Genomic DNA, 11,472 nt, shown 5'->3' with positions numbered 1-11,472 from the left:
TGCTGCTTGGCCTGCTGTGTTCATCCAGCCCTGCACCTTGTTGTCTCGGATTCTCCAGCATCTGCAGTTCCTACTATCTCTTTCAGTATTAATATTCTTTTAGGCTGAGGCTAGATTATGTTACTAATTCCATTAAATATAACCAAATTAAATATGTGCTAATAATTATTGCTGATTTGATAGCAATGTAATCATATGACAATTTTTCAAGATTTTGTCGATGATGAAATTTAAAGTGAAAGTCTGAACGGTGCTGGTGAACAGCCACTAGGTGTCACTGGTGCAATCATTCACAATGCAGAGTTGAAGCCTCAGGGCTGAAGAGAAACGGGAACATGCATAATTCACATCAAAATCGCTGTTAACAAAGCTGCTTGCGATACAATCTAATTACAATGTAGAGTAAAATGCCCTCCGTTTGGCTCTGATATAGTTGCAGCATTGTGTCATGACACTTGTTTAATTATAGTTACAGTGCAATGATGCCCTGTGATCACCACTGCACACTTACAGCCACATCTAATGTACTTTTAATTACCTTTTTTAAACATTGTATTATTTATGTTGTTTTGGTAATTTGGCATCTAGTCCAGTAAGAATAAAGTTTTCAATGAAAATAATTTTCATTTATATTCTGTCTTTAACAACTTCAGAACTTCCAAAAGAGTTTTATAGTCAAAGTACATTTTGTCATTATGTAAGTAATTTACTGAGAAGACAGAAATATACTAAATTGATATACTAAATCCAGAAAATGTTGAAAATGTGAACCGTCCTACCACATGGAGTGCTCAAGTCAATAGCATTGATGCATTTAAGGGAAATCTAGATTAGTACATCACAGAGGAATGAATATAGGATATGCAATTGGATTAGATGAAATTACACATTCTCCCCGTGTCTGCGTGGGTTTCCTCCAGGTGCTCCGGCTTCCTCCCACAGTCCAAAGATGTGCAGGTTAGGTGGATTGGCCATGCTAAATTGCCCATAGTGTTCAGGGATGGGTTATAAGGGATGGGTCTGGGTGGGATGCTCCAAGGGTCAGTGTGGACTTGTTGGGCCGAAGGGCCTGTTTCCACACTGTAGGGATTCTATATTCTATCTGAAATAAAGTGGGAGGATGTTTATGTGGAATAGAGAGATCAGTATGGATCAGTTGGGCTGAATTTCCTAAATTCTGTTGTCTGGAGGCCCAAAATTGTTACTTTTTTTAACGTACATACCAATGTTACAGCATCAACTGTTCTGTAAAAATTGAATCCTGATTTGATGCCAACGAAATGGTCGTTACTGATGGTATGCTTGAATTAAATTTATTGGCTGGTAAAGAAATCAGGTTAGGCGTGGAGCGAATGAGGATGCATAGTAGAGTCAGTCATGGAATGCTTTATTGCCAGAGGTACAGTCCTTAAGATGTTAAATTCCTGCTCTCAGTCCTTTCAAATAGTCTTTAAAGCTTCAGGCATTTTGCCAAAGTGCAGCATTTTCCCCCATTATGTTGGCCAGTATTTATTCCTCAATCAAAATTGTAAAAAAAAATCTGGTCATGAACAACTTTGCTCTTCTAGGACCTAGCTATGTACAAATTGGTCCCTCTATTTCCTCCACTGCAGGCCTCTGTGAACTCCCATTTTGGAATATCCTGAGGTAATGAAAGGCTCAATACAAATGGATCACAGAACCATAGAACTATAGAATCCCGACAGTGTGGAAACAGGCCATTCAACCCATTGCATTCACATGATCCCTCCGAAGAGCACCTTAGTCCCCTACTCTAATCCTGTAACCTTACATTTCCTATGGCTAATCCATCTAGCCTGCATATCATTTGACACTATGAACAATTTAGCACAGCCAATGCACCTAACCTGCACATTTCTGGACTGAATAAAATATAAATGAAAGTTCTCTCTTTCTTTGAACACCATTTTACCCAGATCAATGAGGTCTGAGCCGCTCAGAAAAGGTTTTAAAGCACAGCACATGAGTTGTCACAGTTTTATCAGATCCAGTGGCTTCCTTAAAAGACTTGTAGTAACAATGACGAAACAATATATACCCCATATAATGAAGCTTTAATTCATGGGTCATCTGCATTGACTGTCACCACCCACTTTCAAGGAGGTCATGGCTGACAGTGGCATGTTGAATTTCATTCGGTAGTGCTAAGCATCAAACAGATACTGGAATAGATTCTTGCAGACTTTGCACACTATGAAGTAAATACATACAGCCATAATGCTACTGTGAAAAACGTCACAGTGGAAAAGAGGGCAAATGGGTGACAAGAGACCTGAATCCCTGCCAAGATTGATCCTGAGATACAAAAATGAACACAAATGCCTCCCAGGACTACCAGTTTAAATAGCTTTATTTCAAGGAGCTATTTTAGTATTTACTGCATTTTAAATTTTTTTTGCAGACCTGTGTAAGAAAAAAGAAATTCGGTTGAGGTTACTTTCACTGGAGCAGAGTGAAAAAAAAAGCAAAATATCTGGATCAGCAGAAAGTTGTTTTTTTTCCCCACTAGAGGTGTCTGTTTAGGGGGTTTCTGCTGGTATTTTTGGTTCTGACTGTGGCTTGGGGAAATTAATCTTTACTGTCATTAATACGCAGATGTGAAGTTCTCACCACGGCAGGACTGAAGTCAGCATTAACACAGCTACAAGGTGGAAATGTTTAACAGAAAGCTGGAAAGGAGCTGCACTCAGAAAGAAGAGACCCAAGAGAGAATGCGTGTGTGGAAAAACTGGAATCCAGCTCAGTATGAGGACTAGATAGCAATTGTTTTATTTTTAAATGGATCATATGACCAAAAATATTTTTTACAATAAAAGACACCCTCTTTACCAGGATATTTGAAAATGGCTGTTTTATTCATGTATGAATATTAAGCATCCCTTTGCCGAACACAACTATTTCTCAAACAAATAATTATCTTCATTTAACTAGCGCAAAATTATGAAATAAACATGCCACTAAATACTGAGGTTGTTATGTACCACCCTAAATTGTATAATTGCAATTGGACTGTCTTTTTTGACTAGAGTTCGAGAGCAATGTGAACTGGAGAATCAGAATGGAAAAGTAATGAGCTGCTAAATTAAAATGTCTGCAGAATTGAGTGAATTTATTTACATTTGGTAGCCAAGAACCAGTCACATGCATTGAAACTTTAATATGCAAAGCAGTCTTATTAAGGACATTGTGAGTTTTTGAGTGCAAAAAATGCTGTAGATTGACTTCTGTGATGAAAAGTGTCCTGTTAGCATTGCATGGGGCCATCAATATGGGCCACAGCAGCATACGGCTTCAATTCATTGTATTTATTCTTTCTGTTGACGAAGTGAAATGTTTAATGGGTGCAATCTGCACTGTTTCAGTCAATGGACACTTGCTGACATGAAAGGGTGGCATGATTAGCAACGTGCCAGGTTTCCTCCCAAATATAAAAATGTCATAACGACTTTGCTCTGGGCTGGGGATAAAGCCACATTTTTATTCACTGCCAAGTGAATGTCTCAAAGTAGTACTAGATCAAAAATGAAAACAACCTGCAACAATTATTTTTATTGGATTTGGAATGTTCGCCAAATAAAATGAACTGCTTTAATTAGAATGGAACATTAATCACAAGGCACTATTGACATGGTCAAAAAGTATTTTCCTCCCATCTATAGCATATTTATTCAGAGAATCTCGCAACTGAATGAGAGGGAGAAGCTTATCATTATTTAGTTATCCAGTTATAAACAATTTATTCCCTTGATGAGCACCCAGGTTCCCTCCACACTTTTCTTCGAAAGGTTAACCTCCACTTTGCGATTTCTTTTATGATAACATGGGACTCCCATCTCTGAGTTAACAATATAATCCCATCTGTTTATTTGTCAGCAATTTAAAATGTTTCCATTATTTATACAATCATTTAAAATCTGGCCATTGTTTTCCAAAACATCTCATGATAAACTCCATATTTTACAGAGTAATTGAAAATATATTACGTATGTACAGAATAATTTAAAACAAGTTCCTGTACAAAATAGATTGTGCTGCATATTTGCAGAATGATTTAAAACAATAACCTGCTTTACAGCATAGTTAGTATGTATTCTGTAGTACTAAAAAGGACCCATTTTATACAAAGATATTAATAAATTTATAAAATAATTAAGATATGTTCTTTATTTAATTAAGTAGCTTATGTAGTACTATTCAAAAATGTACCTCCTTGTCCAGAAGCTTATACATTATGGCACCATCTTAAAACCTAATTTAAAATGTATCCTTGTATTAGTTTAATATTCAATACAGTCCCACCATTAGAGCATTTCAAACTGTACTCATATTTTACAGGGTAGCTTAAAGAGCTCCCACCTTCCCTTTTAATTTATAATTTACCTGGTGTACTTTTAAATGCAGGAATTTATAACTTCCAATTTTAAGAAGAATTTTAAAAACGATTGTATTTTTAGAGAATACCTTAAAATACACTTTTATGTTACAAAATAATTTAAAATATGTCCCTTTAGGATTAGGTTATGCAATAAAGGATTTTTGAATATTACCAAAGTTTACTTTTATTTCTGATGCCTTCATTTAGCTTTGACTTAGTTGAGACTCTGAGGAGATCATTAGTTTAATGTTGAGGGCCTATACTACTGTGTATGAGTATTTGTGGACCATTTCTAATGTTGTTATATTCTTGTTTCATTGACTGAAAGTTTAAAAATTGTAGCAACATGATTTTCTCAGTTAAAGCACGGTTATTTATTTGCCAGTTGAATAATAATGAAAATAGATTTCACAAGGATTCCCACTTGTGGATCTATTGATGTAATTTCCTTGCCACTTACCTGTTTTAGAAGAATCAGCTAATTATGAAAGATATGATATTTTGCATGAAAAATATCACAGCAACAAACTCAAAATAAATGTAACACAAAACACCTCATGCTTATAACTGTTTTGAACTACTTTGGTTCATGGAATATTAACTGCTCAAAAAGATTAGAGGTTTACTTCCAGGAAAACATGCAGAACAATTTGATTCCAGTTTTTCTAATGTCATCATACCCTCTTTTCCCCTCACTTCCTCCACACCTTCCCTTTCATTATCATACGCCCATTATTTATTGCCAGAGTGAGTAACAAATTGCACTGTGGAGTCTGAAATGTTACTGTGTTACCAACTCCTCAAGAGACTCTACTCAGAGTGACACAACCTGGCACCCTTTCTCTCTCCCTCTGAATGAATGTCTTTTTTCATCTGCTATTATATGGAAAACCAGGTGGAAATTAGCCACTCAACCAAAATAGTGATTGTGGGGCCCAAATTTGTTTGCTCCATAGAAAAGAAAGCTTTTAAAAATATATTAAGGTTGTAAATTATCTGAATTTAATTACAGGGTCCCATAAGTAGCAATAAAGATAACACAGTGAAATCGCAGTACATTTTGAAACTTAAAGTCTTGATTATTCAAGCACTCTCAATGTTCCAGTCACAGGGAAAAGGAAGAGGTTAGTGGAGAATGTTAAAGATATTTAAGCGTTCGGAAGAGTAGATGATAAATATGGGAATTTTTTTTAACATGACTTGAAAGTAGTTTGTGCCAATGCTCACACGTGAGGGGAATGCTGGAACTATTTCAAAAGGTGAACTGACTTATAAATTATTAAAGATTAAAAATAATTGAATGGTGTTTGAAATGCAGAGATGCACTGTTGGGCCCACCACATAATCGTGGAATATGTAAGAAATGAAATTTGAACAGAAAAAACAGCATTGGCCATGCATTGTGTTGAGGCAGATATTGAATATGAATTTTATTTACATTTCAATGTTAATAACTCACCACACTGTTTATTACAATGCATTTTTACACACATTCTACATTTCATAAAATTAAATTATTAATGTACTTCATACATATTCCTCTTATTGACAGAACACCAGGTTATGTTATTTGATGCTATTATATCTAAAAAAAAAACCACAGTGTAAAATGTACACTGTTTGGAACGTGTGAACAATACAAATATAATTACTCACACAGCTGTATAACAAATTCTGATATTACAATCTTTTCATTACAACAATTTGTTATTGTAAATTTCAAGTTATAAAATCTTGTTCTTAAAACCTCGTCAGCACAAGCAATATTATGACATTTGTTTATTACAACCATTGGCAATTATAAAAATCTATTAGTAGAATCTTCCTATCTGGTTGGTTCATCTCCTGTTAGTCCAGTCCAAAATCTGTTATTGCCAGTCAAGAAGCTTGAAACTCAATGAGGTGATCTTTTGCTGAGAAACAATTACAGGTCCTTAGACTTTGTGATCCTGAAATATGATTGCACTGCATATAATAGGGAAGCTCCATTATTTTCTTTTTTCTCTGCTGTGTCTTGAGTGTATCTGAAATGTGATTCAAATATGTTTGCACTGAAGTTCTATATTGCATCTCTATGGTGTTTCCATATATATTTCTCTTTCTCTATGAGGATTAACAGCAGGATTTTGCACTATTTCTTATTGCTCATTATGCCTATAAGATGTGTTTGTAAATATTTTGTAATATATATGTGTTTACCTGCATAAACTGTCTATATGTATGCCTTTTCTTTCATTTATAAAATGATGGCACGGTATATTCATGTCACCATAATCATTGTATAAAATAAAATCCTATGAAAGATAAAAATGTAAACTTTCAGAACATAAGAATTTAAGTGTAAAGTTTGTAATGATTGGTAAATTGGATAATTCATCAAGCTATTAGAAATCAGAAATAATAATGTGTCTATGTGTTTTGCCTGTTGGTATACCAGTAAAAGTTATGCATGTTTAACCAGTTGCCAGCAATCACTAGAGTAACATCACTGATCGCTGATCATGGAGCTCCTCTGCAAGTGATTTTGTGCTTTGTTATATATACATGAGGAGGGGTCAGTTAGCTCAGTTGGCTGGACAGCTGGTTTGCAATGTAGAATGATGCCAACAGCACAGGTTCAATTTTTGCACCAGCTGAGATTTCCATGAAGGACTCTCCTCAACCTCTCTCCCTCATTTGAGCCATTGTGACCCTCAGGTTAAACCACCACCAGTTGTCTCTCTCTAATGAGACAGTAGCCCTATGGTCTGCTGGGACTATGATGACTTTACCTTTATTATATAACAATCTATTTTCTGAAGGTTGGATTTTATGTTTGGTTGTAACATAGAGAGCACGGCATGTCATTTTTTTCATTACAGTAGGTTGAAAAACAAAATGTCAAATTGCCTAATAGACCATCTGGTCTCCCTTGTTATGTGTCTTTTGGGATTATGCTGTGGCTGGTTCAAAAATAAATCGCAATTTTAAAAAAAGTGTAATTGTTCATGGGATGTGGGCATCCTTGGTTCAGACGGCATTTGTAGTCCATTCCTAATTTCCTCAAAATGTCAGCTTCCTGGAAATGTGACTGGGAATGGGGTTGGGGTTCACACTGCTAGGCTTAGTGTGTTCAGAACTTGTACTTGAATTCCAAGTTATAGTGCCACTGTACTGAAATACACCCAAGTTGCCAAAGTAGTTGTATAACTGTATCTGTACTTGGTAGATATTTCTCTAGTTGCACCTTATTATGCCACCTAGTGTGGAAAAATAAAACTTCAGTCACAAAGCAAGCTAGTCACATTTTTTGATTGTACCCTTAGCAACTAATACAGAACCACTCATGGCTTAAACCAGCCTTCCTCTTTAACCAATCTCCTCATTCTCAAGGTCAGTGAAAATTCTGTTGAAGTACAGAATTAGCAGAATACATTAGCTGATGTGTACTGTTCTATGTTAGGAATATTACAACAAAAATTATTGCCAAAGGCACATTTGATTCTCAAGATAGCATTCTGAGATCAGTAACTGCAGCTTGGGTTCTATCTAGATTGTACCTGGTCTATATTGTCTGAGTGAAATGTGACCTGGTCTGCGCACAAAAAATCTCTTTGTATGTGCTTACATGCAAATACTTGCTTCTATTTCAGCAGTTAAAATTTGAAGCCTCCAAACCCCTGGGTCATTGTATGATTGTGATAACCAGTAGCAGAGAGAGGGAATGCAATAGCTGGTATTCTGCTGCTGCCAGCATTTGGCTACACAATCTTTGATTGTAGTGTTTGGGTTAGGCGGTTGAGTCTCCCCCTTAACGGCCTCATGTTGAAGGATGTGTCAGATGGATTATGAAGCATTCCCCCACCTCCCTTGACAATTCTCAATGGTATCTAAGCCAATGAGGAACTGGCATTTGTCCCTTGAATGGCTTCCCAAAGTTCTGAACCTTGACTAGAGTAATTGATTCTGGAAAGGTTTGATGTTCTTGTCAGTGCACATTCCAATGGGGTTTAAGAATCACAACAAAAAGTCTTCTGTCCATCATAGAATCCCTACAGTGTGGAAACAGGCCCTTCAGCCCAACAAGTCTACACCACCCCTCACAGCATCCCACCATAACCCACCTGATCTACAGATCCCTGAACACTACGGGCAATTTAGCATGGTCAATCCACCTAACCTGCACATCCTTGGAATGTCGGAGGAAACCAGAGCACCCGGAGGAAACCCACACAGACACGGGGAGAATGCGCAAACTCCACAAAGACAGTCACCTAAGGGTGGAATCAAACCCAGGTCCCTGGCACTAAGGCAGCAGTGCTAACCACTGAGCCACCATGCCATGCCAGGAATGCAAACAGAATAACATATTAACAGGTTAACTTTCAGAGGACTCTGTTTTATCTTGTATGAATAGATCAGTTTGGGTCAAGGTAAATGCAGATATTGCACCCTTGCTGGTGCTGTTGCTCCAAATTACTCCATCCCTGGATTTGGGCTGGAATCTATTTTGGTAAAAGTAGGTTCTACTCTGTTGCATTTAGCCAATAACCCAGTGATAACAACTTAAATATTTAGAAGCTGAGGGTCTAGGAGCATCTGCACACTAAATTGTTTCATTAATTGCAGGAACACTTAAAGCATTGAAGATGGTTAAAGACATACGCACTGGATTTCGTGTTCCTTCAGAGTCTCCTCTGCTCCACTCTGGATTTACAGTCATCCTAACCCTATCACTCCATCTACAGAAAAACAGGAACTCTTTCATACTGATGCCCAAGTTGGAATATAAACGTATTTTAATAATTCACAGGATAGAGAAGATATTTGGACCATCCCACTTAATGCATCAATTAATGTTAAATGTTCAATTTGCAATTAAAAAAAATGTATTGCAGAATTATATTTGAGTACCCTGCAACTATGTAACCTGATGGTTTAGTGACAATTGATCGCAGATCTGCTGTTACAGCCTGCCAGCCACTGTTTATCTTCTGCTCATTTCCAAATGACCCTTGTCAAATTTAGCCTAGTAACTATTTTGAAATCTACTTCACCTGATCTGTCATTCGTGACCCCAAATCCTTACTACTAAGTGTTCAGAACTACTAGATAGCTCATTTAAAAAATGCCTTTCCATTTCTTCAAAATAAAAACCCGTATCAATTCTATTTTAAAGTTCCAGCTTCAGGCTGGGTAGCAGGTTGGCCATAAGGCATTGACTCGGTCATAACGCATCATTTTTCAAACTAACAGACAGATTCAAACTATTGCCTTAATGGGTTTCTTTAATGACAATATTTTCGTGCATACCCCAAAGTAGATTTAATAGTTAGCTCCTTAAGTGAATACTCTACGAAGGAGAGCTTCATTTCTGTGACAATAATTTCAATGATGAGAATGCATTTTATGAATCCATCAGCAAGGAAATGGGGGAGCGTAGGATAGCTAAGCGGTTTTCAGCATCACATTAATACATTTACCGTCTTGACTAAAAGTGAGATGCGGCTGCATCTACTTTGGATTTATTTCATTTTAAAATCTTCGCAATTAAGCTGCTGAACTGTACATAATGTATTATCATTACACAATGCAATGCGCATCACCGTCACTATGTTGCATGCATGACCATACAAATTTAAATAAAAACAAGGAACGCTAGTAAATTATTCAAATATTCAGCAGGTTCTGTGTTTTGCATGGCAGGCAGAAGGTAGCCCCTCTTCCTTTTGGCACTTTTCTTTTTGACATCTTGTATATTCAAATCGAGAAAATGACTTACATCACACCAGAAATATGCAATATACACATCTATGTATGCCCATATTTATTACATGAAATATTCAGTGTGTGAATTAATAGATAATCAGGGCATTTTGCAAAGTTACAGCATGCCGACTTGTTTCAGTCATTGATTAATACCTAACGCCGTTTGATGCTTGACAGTGATGGGAGTCGGCTACACCAGATCAGACTTTTACAATCAAAGAAGTAATTGCACAGAACGAAAAGAATTTGCTTTTATTGTATTCATGTTTCTTTTCTTTAAAAATTGCAAACTATTCATAATGCATGTTATCTAATAAAGATGACCGATGAATAAAAAAGCATGCAGCTTCCCCGAAGTTACCGCAAATTTCCATTATATTGGGGTTTGTAATACGAGTATCCTTTATCCTGCTGAATTATGCAACGCAGAGTGACATGTTTGGGATGTTCAGTGTTATTAGCTTAACAGAGAGAGAAAGAAAGGAAATCTCTCAGAATCAGAAAGAAAAGTCGCTTTTCAGTATTGTTTTATATAAACCTTTTGGAATACAATAAAATATTCTGAATTCTAAAATATTATAATTCACCGAGCTTGTGGCAATGACTTGTTGTAAGGATCTGTTAAAATATTAAAATTCTTTTTTGGTGTGACTTGCTTAGACCTGTGTTTAAAATTGCCAAGTCTTTAATTCGTGTTGGTGTCTCTTTGGGCTTCAGATTTTGGGCATCAAAGTGCAGAATAAAGATTATCAGTAACATTTAAATCAAAAGATAACTGGTGCAACATCTCTACACTGTATGCAATCTGTAAGATCATAAGAAATATGGTGGCTCAATGGTTAACGTTGCTGCCTCATCACACCAGGGACCCAGGTTCAATTCCCCCCTAGGCTGACTGTCTATATGGAGTTTGCATGTTCAGCCCGGGTTTCCCTGGGTGCTCTGGTTTCCTCCCACAGTTCAAAGATGTGCAGGTTAGGCGACTTAGTCATGGGAAATGTAGGGTTACAGGGTGAGGGTTAGGGGGTGGGTCTGAGTGGGATGCTCTTTGGAGGGACCATGTGGACTCAATAGGCTAAATGGACTGCTTTCACACTGTGGGGTCTCCATGAAATATGAACAGAAGTAAGCCATTCGGCCTTGAGCCTGCTCCACCATTCAATTCGATTCTGGCTAATCTGAACTTCCATCTGTCCACTTTCCCACCTTTCCCCATCACCCTTGATTCCCCAACTGATCAAGTATCTGTCTCAGCCTTAAATATACTCAAGGACTCTGCCTTCACAGTTCTCTGAGGCAAGGAGTTGCAAAGACTCACAACCCCCGAG

The 11,472-nt window shown here is 37.0% G+C and overlaps 1 long non-coding RNA gene across 2 annotated transcripts in view; it reads left to right on the top strand.

Moving 5' to 3' along the window:
- Positions 1–2,844, top strand: part of LOC125485481 — a 139,126-nt gene extending 136,282 nt beyond the window's left edge. For both annotated transcript variants that reach the window (XR_007264206.1, XR_007264205.1), the window contains one exon: positions 2,617–2,844. This is a non-coding gene — a long non-coding RNA (uncharacterized LOC125485481). The remainder of the gene's footprint in view (positions 1–2,616) is intronic.
- The last annotated feature ends 8,628 nt before the right edge of the window (positions 2,845–11,472 follow it).

This window comes from Rhincodon typus, chromosome 19 (genome assembly GCF_021869965.1).
Source record: "Rhincodon typus isolate 14 chromosome 19, sRhiTyp1.1, whole genome shotgun sequence".
NCBI classification, from domain to species: domain Eukaryota; kingdom Metazoa; phylum Chordata; class Chondrichthyes; order Orectolobiformes; family Rhincodontidae; genus Rhincodon; species Rhincodon typus.
This window is presented reverse-complemented; position numbering and strand designations above follow the sequence as displayed.